Here is a 10,476-nt window from a genome sequence, read left to right on the forward strand (position 1 = left end):
CTGCTCAGCCTGGAGAAGAAAAGGCTCAGGCAGATCTTACCAATGCATTTAAATTTTGGGGGGGTGGAGGGAGGCAGGGCTGGGGGAAGAAAAGCCAGACTGTTCTCTTTGGTGCCCAGTGAGAGGACAAGAGGCAATGGGCACAAACTGAAAACCAGGATAATCCATAAGAAATGCCTTTTTCACTCTAAGTGTGGTCAGGCACTGGAAGAGGTCACTCAGAGAGGCTGAGCTGTCTCCACCCTTGGAGATATCCAAAGTCAACTGGACACAGGTCTGAGCAACCTACTTTCACTGACCCTGCTCTGAACAGAAGGTTGGACTAAAGAATCTCCACAGATGCTGTCTCACCTCAGTCTTTGTGTGATTTTGTGACCCTGGAAGAATACAATGATAGTCTCATGGCACAATGTAAATGCCTTCAGTGGCAGCATCGCTTTGGTGGGCTGGGACTCCTTTTAGACATGTTCTCACTTTAGCCACTGGCAATAACAAACAGTTCCATCTTTGAAAGGTTTTATTTAAAGTTATCATAAAGCTTTTTTTTTATTTTTATTGTCATACAGTGGTCTGGACCTAAAATTGTCCACAATAACACAAGTCTAGCTTAGCTGGATGTAGGAAAAACTAACAAAAGCTGGGATAAAAAGGCCAGAAAGGTCTGGATCATTTCTGTGGATATGGGTGTGATAAGAACTCTTCAATGCTTCTAGTGCCATTGTAGTTTATGCATGACAATGAGGAGAAAGATTCCAAAAATGTGGAAAAAGTGCTTCCAGACTAAAAGAGTGTTTGGACTGGATTTTACTCTGCTACCTCAAACAAGATGAAAAGCCTCTTGAACACTGCTCGGACAGGGTCACTCCATGAAGCAGGGAGAGGACCCAGTGGACTCAAAGGTTATGTCTACATGACTAAATGCTTCTGCATAGAGCAGCCCTGGTCCTAAGCCAAACTGTAGAGTTAATGTAATCAGGTGGGGATGCAAAGTCTGGTGGAATAGAAGTGGAAGATTGTAGAAGCTGGAGGAGCCAAATCTTGTCCAATCTCTGTTCTCTGGAGTCATATAAGGTGAACTGTCTCCAGAATAGCAGTTGAGTTTTCATTTCAAGTAAACCAGTTGGTTCACTCAAAAAAGGTCCAGAGAAGGCACTAATATTCACACAAAATGGACAGTGAATGGTCTGGGACCTGGGACTGAACTGAAAGGATGAAATATTTGCAGTAGACAGACTTAAAGCAGCAAACACCAGCATCTGTGCAGCATTCTGTTGTTGCCTGGGCTGGCAGGAGCCACCGAGTTACCCTGAGGCTTCCATTGTCTTGGTTTTCCTTGACATTTTTATAGTTCATCTGCGGAGCATCTGAGATGGTATCAGACAGAAATTTGATTATGAAAGAAAAACAATACCAAATCAATGCCATGTACATTAGGTAGATTAACAACTGGCTGACAGATTTGAAATGTAATTACAAGTAGGAAATCATCATCCAGTATCTGAACCTCTAGCGAGGTTGGTTCTTGGCATCGTGTAATTTTACTGCACTAACCAGTGACTGGGTAAGCAATGAGGACCAGTCCACACCATGTGCTCAGCTGGTCAAATGAGCTGCAGGTCAGTATGGGCTCACGGACAATCTAATGCAGGTGTCTATAGACAGATCAGGTGTATCACAGTCTAAACCCAGCTATTGGCTGTGTTGTTCTAAAAAGAAGGTTCAAGTGACTCTGTGTACTGTAATGTGAAGATTCAAAGGAGATCAATCTTACACAGAGCATGCTTCTGCTATTCTATCTTTTTTTTTTTTTTTTCTCACAGGCAGGGCTTATGACAACATCCAGTGCCTGGATGTTAAAACTAGACAAATTCAGACTACAAACAAGGCTCAGCATCCTAAATGTAAGATCCATTAAATGTTAGAACAATTTGCCAAGGACTGAGCTAGATTCTTCATCACTGAAAACCCCTGGCACAACTTACTGGGCAATGCAAAAACCTGGGCAATGCAAAACCCTGATTTACATGACAAGAAAGGAGAAAGAAGTTTCTTGGGAAGTTGGAAGAAATAGGACTAGCGGGAGACATACGGGAAATAGGACAGAGGCTGAGCTCACTGCTCCCCCAGTTACGTTTTATAGGCAAGAGAATGCATAAGCCACTGTTCGGTTTGTGCATTTTTATTTGGATTGTATCATTCTAAATATCGCTGTGGTGAAAACATATCCAGAATTATAGTGGATAAAACCTGAGGGTCTACTGTCCTTCAAATTGAGTTTTGAGAAAGTACTAAACTGCTAAGAGAATTTAAATTGGTTTTTCCTTAATCACTGCTCCCTGGCACATACCATGAGACGTGCCTTGTTGGGACGTATTGAGTCCGCCTGATCACCATTCTTCACACGATTTTCTAGGGACAAATGTTGCTGAACTCGCCACCCAGATACCCAAATTGCAGAGATGTTTTAAATATTTACACTCTAGCACTGCATAAGCTCAGTCCCCAGTAACACAAACCAGCACTTCCCTTGCAGAGCATGCCCTTCCCCACACCCTGAGTGGGGCCCTCCCAGTATCACCAGAAATGTCCGTACCAGGAGACACAGATTACCACCAAGCACCATTGCCTGCCACTTCCCAGTCAGATACACACTTCCCCAAGTGGCCAGTGGCCTTTGGGCCCTGGAAAGACACCTGCAGCCCGTCACAGCTCACTACCCGCAGCGTGACACTGTTGAAATTGTTGGGAGGTCTTCTGGTGTCAGCGATGGTGCTGTGTGACCTCCTCCAGAAGCCACCTTCCCACATTGTACTCCGGCAAGTTAGAGGTGAAATATCAATGAAGTTTCCATCTCTGATATGTTTGGAGTAGTTCCTAAATCCTCCACACACACAGGCTGAGGTGGGGCATAAGGCCAAGGCTGTAATTGACGTTGTGACGTCTGTGGTGCTCCAGGAGGAAACCAACCATGATGTGCGTGCAAAGGTCTGAGCTGTGACTGCCTTGAGTTACCCATACTTGTTTCCATGGGAGGCACCATAATTATACCGCCATTGCTGTGGTGGTTTGGGCTAGGCCTTCCTTGGTGACCAGTTTGTAACCAAGGAAGGGTCCAGATTTACCCAGTATTCCCTACGATTTTTACGTAAGCCAGATTATAAGAAGAAAGGAGGAGAGGCCTTCGTTCTCTTTCCTTCCGGCGGCTTGGAGGTGCAGGTTCCCTGCTGTTGAGTCTGCCGTGTTGGGGAGCGAGGCCTGGTAAGGCCTTGTCGACCTTGGGAGGCGGAGGTTGCCGGCGATTGTCCCGGAGCAACTCTCGGTTGTCCCAAGGAGAGTGGTGGGATATTTTCTTTACTAACCCTTTAGTTGCTAGATCTCGGGCTACTGATTGGGATATATATATATATATATATATATATAATTTTGGTTTTGTTCCCTTTCCCTTCCCCCTTCCCCTTCCCTTGTGAAATTGTATATATTTTAAATTGTATATATATATTTCAATTGTAACATAAGTGTAAATATATTTTTATATATCACTTTAGCTGTCTCTCTCGTTTCGGGTTTTCTTAGTTGGTTGTTTTTCTCCCTCTTCTCCCTGAGGTCTGGGGCGGGGGGGACGACTTCTGGTGGTAAGGTTTGGAGACTTGGCAGGGAGCCAGCTTCAAACCATATCAATTGCTCAATCATAGTTATTATTTGAAAGGCCACATGCCTAACATGCTTCACCAGTCATTCTGCAGGGCCAGACGAGCTGAGCTTGACTCAATTTGCTTCAGTGCTCCATATTCCCAGCTGCCTTGCAGGCATTGTTCAGACACAGGAACCAACAGAGACAATAAGCCAAAACAGCCTGTAGTGAGGAGCATCAAGCCCTGCTCTCTAGAGAGACCCTGTGGCAGCCTCAGCTCAGTGCTTCAGCAAAACCAGAGTGAGCCTAATCAGTGGTACAAAAAGAGAGTTTTGGTTTTGGCAGCTCAGTTAGACCCTGTGAGGACACTGTTGTGCTGACAGGGTAGGTCAAAGTAAATTCTTTGCACCAAATTTATGTCAAATGAATTGGAGAGGTGTTCATGTGATCCATATAAAAGTGCGGTTGAGACTAAAGTGTGAATATTTAAATTATAGTTGATTTCAACTATACCAGTTTAATCATGTCTAATCATTGCTTTGCTTAATTATTACTCATGCTTAATTTTATTTAATTTCTCACTCCATCTGTACACATCACTACTCCTGCATCTTAGGAAGTGACCAAATTGGACATAGAAGACAGGCTTGAGCACCTGGGGCATCCCAAGATTTGAGATGATGGAAGCTTGTGCTATTCTGGTCATGGAGAGGACATCATTGAAACTCACAGGAAAAAAGGGAAAACACAAGAGACCCTTTTTCATTTGCCCCTTTTTGAGATTGTTTTCATTCTGCACATAGTGGATAGACATGTCATTCGCTTTGCTGAATTCTGCAATTGAAAATATTCATGCCACTAATGATCAACAATGAAAATTACCATGGGCCAGCAAAGTAGAACTAGAGTACCTTGGAAAATGGTCAGATGAATCTTATATGTGATAAAGGCTCCTCTTATATATTCTTTGTACAGTGTAACACTAACCAAGCCCTTTTCTAGGCAATAGACAATAACTTCAGACATTGATGTGAGGTGAAGGGTTATATGAATGTGCCAAACTAGAACATAATTATTTTTATTTAATTGGAAGGGCATTACTTTTACCACAATGTGAGTTGAGTTAATCAGTGACATCAAGACTGGAGGCAGCTTGGGCTGCAGTGATAATGTGCTGGTGGAGTTTACAGTCCTGAGGAATACAGATCAGGCGAAGAGTAAAATCAGAACCCTGAATTTTAGGAAAGAAAAATTCCAGCCATTCAAGGAGTTAGTCAACAGGACTAAATGCCCTCAGGGACAAGGGAGTGGAAGAGAGTTGGGAGATCTTTAAGGGCATTTTCCATAGAGCAAAAGAGCTCTTGATCCCCAGTTGTAAGAAATCAAAAAAGGAAGGCAAGAGAGCAGCATGGCTGAGTTGAGACCTACTGGCCAAACTAAAGAGCAAGAAGGAAACACACAGGCAGTGGAAGCACGGATAGGTATCCCCAGAAGAGTACAGGGACACTGCCCAGGTGTGTAACTATGGGGTGAGGAAGGCCAAGGCACTGCTAGAACTGTAGTGATAGGAAAAGGGGTAATGGTTTTAATCTGAAAGAGAGATTAGATTTAGATTAGATATAAGGAAGAAATTTTTATAGTGAGGGTGATGAAACATTGGAACAGGTTGCCCAGAGAGGTGGGATAAAGACCTCCTCAGAGACTCAGGACAGTGAGGATTTATTTTCTCTGTTTTGGCACAAACTTCCTAGAAAAAAAAAGTAATTTTGTGCTTTAGTTTCCCATTGAAGGAACACGGGAAACCTATTACACTCCCTATAAAAACAGAAGGAGGATGATCTTGGAAGAGTTTTAATGCTGCAGCAGTACCTCACGGACGAATGCAATCACCCAGCTCAAAGGTGTGCTTTAAGTACCTCCAATTTGATAACAGCTGTTTCCAAATGTCTCCCTTCTACTAAGTATCTGTGCATTCTCAGATACACATTTCTGCACTATCATTTGATTTTTTTCCCCTGTTTTCCTAACCTGTAAACCCACAGACCAAATTCAAAAGGAGACTCAGGTAGTCCAGATAGCTTAAAAAGTGGAGGAATGCTGACAGACCAGAATAGCCCATGGCCTCTCCTCTTACAGCTACTGATTGATTAGGGGTAAGAGAAGGGCTTTTCATACTGTGCCTCTGCCAAAAAAATAAAAGGTAAAAAGAAACCACTGACACGCAAAGTGCAGATTTGGCCAGGTTCTACTTCAGATGATGAAAAAGCCTTTTTTTCATCTTATACAAGTGGAATTAATGTTTTTTATACACCAAGACCTCACGATGAATGTTCTTTTCCCTTAGAGAAGACCAGAATAAGTTAAGCCTGGACCACCAACTCCATGTGAAAGAGGAGGGGCCAGCAGGATGTTACTCATTTTTTGACTACTCCTGTGCCTGGTGTACATTTCTGTTGCTGATTCAGAAACCTGTAGCTCTTTCCTGCTCTCTGTCAGCTGTTTGCCAGCTCACTGCATCAATCAAAAGCATCTCAAGGCAATGGTGAGCAGCCTCTGGAGCCCTCTGACCCTGCAGATGCAATGACCTGCAGCCCCTGCTAACATTTCTTTGCTCAGTTTTTTCCCATGGTTTCCTGCAGGATGAAATTACCTCTAAAGGGCTATTTCCTGGCTGTAATCTCTTTGATTTTTTAACTCTGGTGTTTTTTATATTTTCTTCAGACATAGGTCAAGCAGACAAAGACAAGGTCAAGCATTTTGTCAAGTAGAAAAAAGATATCAATGCAAAAGGGTGAGGGGAAAAAAAAGCAAGCCCTCTGTATAAAGCACTTCAGACTACTTATGCAGCATATTAGAGAGCAAAAGGAGCTTTCTGGCTCCTATCTGGCTGTTGTTGCAATTGTTAATGTGGTTTTGTTCCATTATTAATGACACCAGAAAAAGAAATCAGGCTTTCCACACAAAGTTGAGAGACTGTCATCTGACATCTTCCAGCAAGAAGGAAGGAAAAAATGCTTAAAATAATGGAAATAAGCAAAGGGAAGGGGAAAGGAAACTTAAAATACTGAGCATATAGCAATAAAATCTGCAGATATCTATAGCAGCACAGGGATTGTGAGCCAAATCTCTTACAAGCCTTGTAAATCATTGCCAGAGCCTGCTAGTTTAAGGCCACTTGGTAATAAACAAATTAAAACTCATCTGTTACAGTCTATATTGTATTGCATGATATGTCCTTGTTTCCTAGAACTGCTGTTTGACAAGCAGAGAAAAGTAAAACCAGTAGAGCAGCACTAATGGATGAAACATCTATAACCTGGAGTGGCATATCATTAGCCTCATCTGGGTGTGGTTGGACAGGACTTTAATAAAAAGCTTCGTTAGGAAAATACATCATGAATATGCTAAGGTAAGTAAAATCAGGAATAACACTCCAATCTGGCCTTCCTGTAAAGTTACCCTGAGTTAGATACCAAATTAGCAATCCCGCAGAAGAGTCAGATGGGATGCATACCTTTGCTCTCACCTGGCAGAAACAGCTCCATTGCTGAAGCCTTGCACTGATGCCCAAGCACCAAAGCCCACGACCTACACACCAGCTTATCCACAGCACATCCTCTTCATATTCCATCCCAACAGCAGGAGATACTTGCTGAGGCTCATCACCCATTGCATTGGGGGTGCTGAGAGGCAGGCAGAGGCTGAGGGAACTCAGAGGGGTCAAGCATCAAACTCAGATTTGGCTGCTAATCAATTATACAGCTATCATCAGCACAAGACAAAATGACCTCAGGTTGTGCCAGGGGAAGCCTAAGATAGATATTAGTAAAAATTGCTTCACTGAAAGGGTTGTCAAGCTTTGGAACAGGCTGCCCAGGAAAATGGTGGAGTCACCATCTCTGCAGGTATTTAAAAGACTGTAGATGTGGTGTTTAGGGACATGTTTGGTTTAGTGGTGGACTTGGCAGTGCTGGGATAACAATCAAGCTCAATGAACTCAGAGATTTCTTCCAACCTAAATGATTCTGATTCCTTGAAGCCAAGTGGTTCTCTCTGTAGTCACTTGTTGATGGGGTTGCACCTCATGGTCCCCAGCACCAGCCCCCACAGTGCAGCTTGCTATGGCCACACTCCTCCACAGGCTGCTAGCAAGAAGCCTGCCCTGAAAATCCCCCTGCCCTCCACTGCTCCGCTTCCCCGCCACCGGGCTCACACCCTGCCCAAAGCACTCACCCATTGCCACCATTTCACAGGGTGAAACGGTGTATTTCTGTTTAAGAGAAGCCTTCTCTCTTTCAGAGGGAATGTTTGCACCACAGAGGGAAGGAGCACTGTTTCCAATGGACTGTCAAGGAGAAAGGAACCAGCTAGCTTTCAAATAAATATGGTTTATCATAGCTTGATTAAATGCTTTCTTAATGCTGGGCATTTTGTAATGTCACTGTATTTCCTGATGTGCAGTTTATATTGGAAAAAACCAACCTCTAGATATTTTATAGTTTTCCCTTTAAAAAGAAGGAATCTAAAAGCTCTTTGCTGTTAATTATTGATGCCAAACACAAACACTCATTTCTTATCCCAGGACTGAACATTTGACCTATACTGCAGAGCCAAAATTCAATATTTGAGAAGAACTCCAGATGCAGATTTCAATTTCATGACTCACATCTGTCTTTCCAATAGGGTGGATTAAATCCATGCAACCAGTGTGATACATTTCAAATAGGTGAAGTTCAATTCGTTTTATATGAGCAGATGCCTCATATGTTGTGCTGCCAAAATAGGTCACTGGGCCAAAAGCTCAAAAATAATTTAACTAGAATTTGAAAGAAATGAAAAAGGAAAATCACATTAAGTCACATCACCATGAGACCTTATTTAATGCTTTGAAGCACTTCCATAAAGTGATGGGATCAGGAAGAAGCTTTGCCAGTGGGAATCTCTTCCAGGGGAAAGGCTACACACTTTCTAATGTAATTTCATTTTCAGCAGTGACACCTGGGCACAGTGTTGGCCTGATGAAGCAAAGGGGATTTGGCAGAGCACAGGAGCAGCTCAGACAGATCACAGAAGCTTCTTCAAACGCTTCTTGGGCTCTGGCGGGCTTGGTGCTGTGACCACTTCCTCAGGGAGCCTATTCCAGCACCCAAACACTCTCTGGGTGAAGAACCTTTCTTTAATATCCAAACTAAACCTCTCCTGACAGAACTTCAAGCCATTCCCTCAGGTCTTGCTATTGGTCACCACAGAGAAGAGATCAGTGTCTGCCCTTCTTCACCCCCTCACAAGTCGTAGACTGCAATGAGGTCTCCCTTCACTCTCCTCCAGGCTGAACAGAGCAAGCGCCCTCAGGTGCTCCCCACACAGCTTCCCCTCAAGGCCCTTCACCATCTTCGCTGCCCTCCTTTGGACACTCTCCAATAGCTTGATGTCTTTCTTATATTGCAGTGACTAAAACTGCACACCATATTCAAGGCAAGGCCACACCAGTGTAGAGCAGAGCGGGACAATCACCTCCTTCAACTGGCTGGCGATGCTTTGCTTGATGCCAGATGGGGTGGAACGTAAGCAATTCATAGCCTGCCTCCGAAGATTAAGTGCAAATGCACTTTCGTGCAACCCCAGCACCATGGCAGGCTGAAAAACCTATGTGAGATTATATACTTGAGCAGTACATCCTCACTGGCCTCTCTCCCCCCGTCCCTTTATCTGACTCGCATTGCTGAAGCTCCAAGGGAGACACCAAAATTTGGGGAAGCTGGAGATTTTATTGCACCTGATTAAACTCTGGGCCCTGGAGGCCATGCAGATTGCACCCTCTCTTATCAAAGCCTGACACTTAAGTCCTAGAAGTCCCCTCTAAGGTGTGCAAGAAGGAAGCTGTAATGCCATAGGGAGGTTTTCACCTGGCTGCACATGACAGCATCACACTTGGAAAGCCCCCGTGGGAGCAGGTCCCCCACAGCTGATCCCTGTGCAAGCCCAGCCCTACTCCTGCTCAGCCCCCTGCCGAGAGCTGTGCTTCAGCCACCCAGACCCCCATGGGATTCACCTGTCATCCTCATAGACAACCAGTACCAGGGAAACCTAAACTAGTCCATACAGTGCAGTGGGAGATGTGACTGCCCAGCACAGAGGGCTCTGGCAGATCCTAGCTGTAACTCTTCACCTGGGGGATTGATCTTTTGTCCCACCCACCCTGAGGAGCCATTGCTGACCAGCACACTGAAGTGTGTCTCTTTTACCCACAATCTAAGAAAGAGAACTTGAGGAAAAGGAAATGTGAGGAAGAGGAGGATGGAAGACCTGCAAAAGGGCCGTTCTGGTGTGTAACTCTTTCCCTGGTCAGAGGAGCGGCTCTCCTGGGGATGTATATGGCTTCTGGCAGCCATATATAAGGCTGCCTCTGAGCAAGGATGAATTTCAGGATTGGGACACTCACGTTTTCTAATCACGCTTCCCACTAACTCACACTGTCTTGTGCTTTTCTGAAAGAAGGACAAGGGTGTCTGGGAACCTTCGCCTGAGGACAGAGAGAGAGAGAGCACCCTGCGCATGTGCTGGGTACGATGGGATGGGAACGAGTCTTATTTTCCAGCGTGGTCATCAAAGATGACTCCTGGAGGCAGAGATGCTGATGCCCAGTCCCACCGTCTTCCCTGCAAGATCACCAGGCTCTTCAGGGCAATAAAGTTAGTTTTAACACCTCGAAGAGAAATTTCCCGCGCAGATGCACAGTCATACCTAAAAGCAGCCTCCTCGGCCGGGTGTCCCGACCGCGGGTTCGGCTCTCGGCTCCCAGCTCCGGCGGGTAGCGTCAGGGCCGGGCAGGGCTGCGCGGCTCC

Source organism: Corapipo altera, unplaced genomic scaffold (assembly GCF_003945725.1).
Source record: "Corapipo altera isolate COAL_440 unplaced genomic scaffold, ASM394572v1 0, whole genome shotgun sequence".
Classification (NCBI taxonomy): Eukaryota; Metazoa; Chordata; class Aves; order Passeriformes; family Pipridae; genus Corapipo; species Corapipo altera.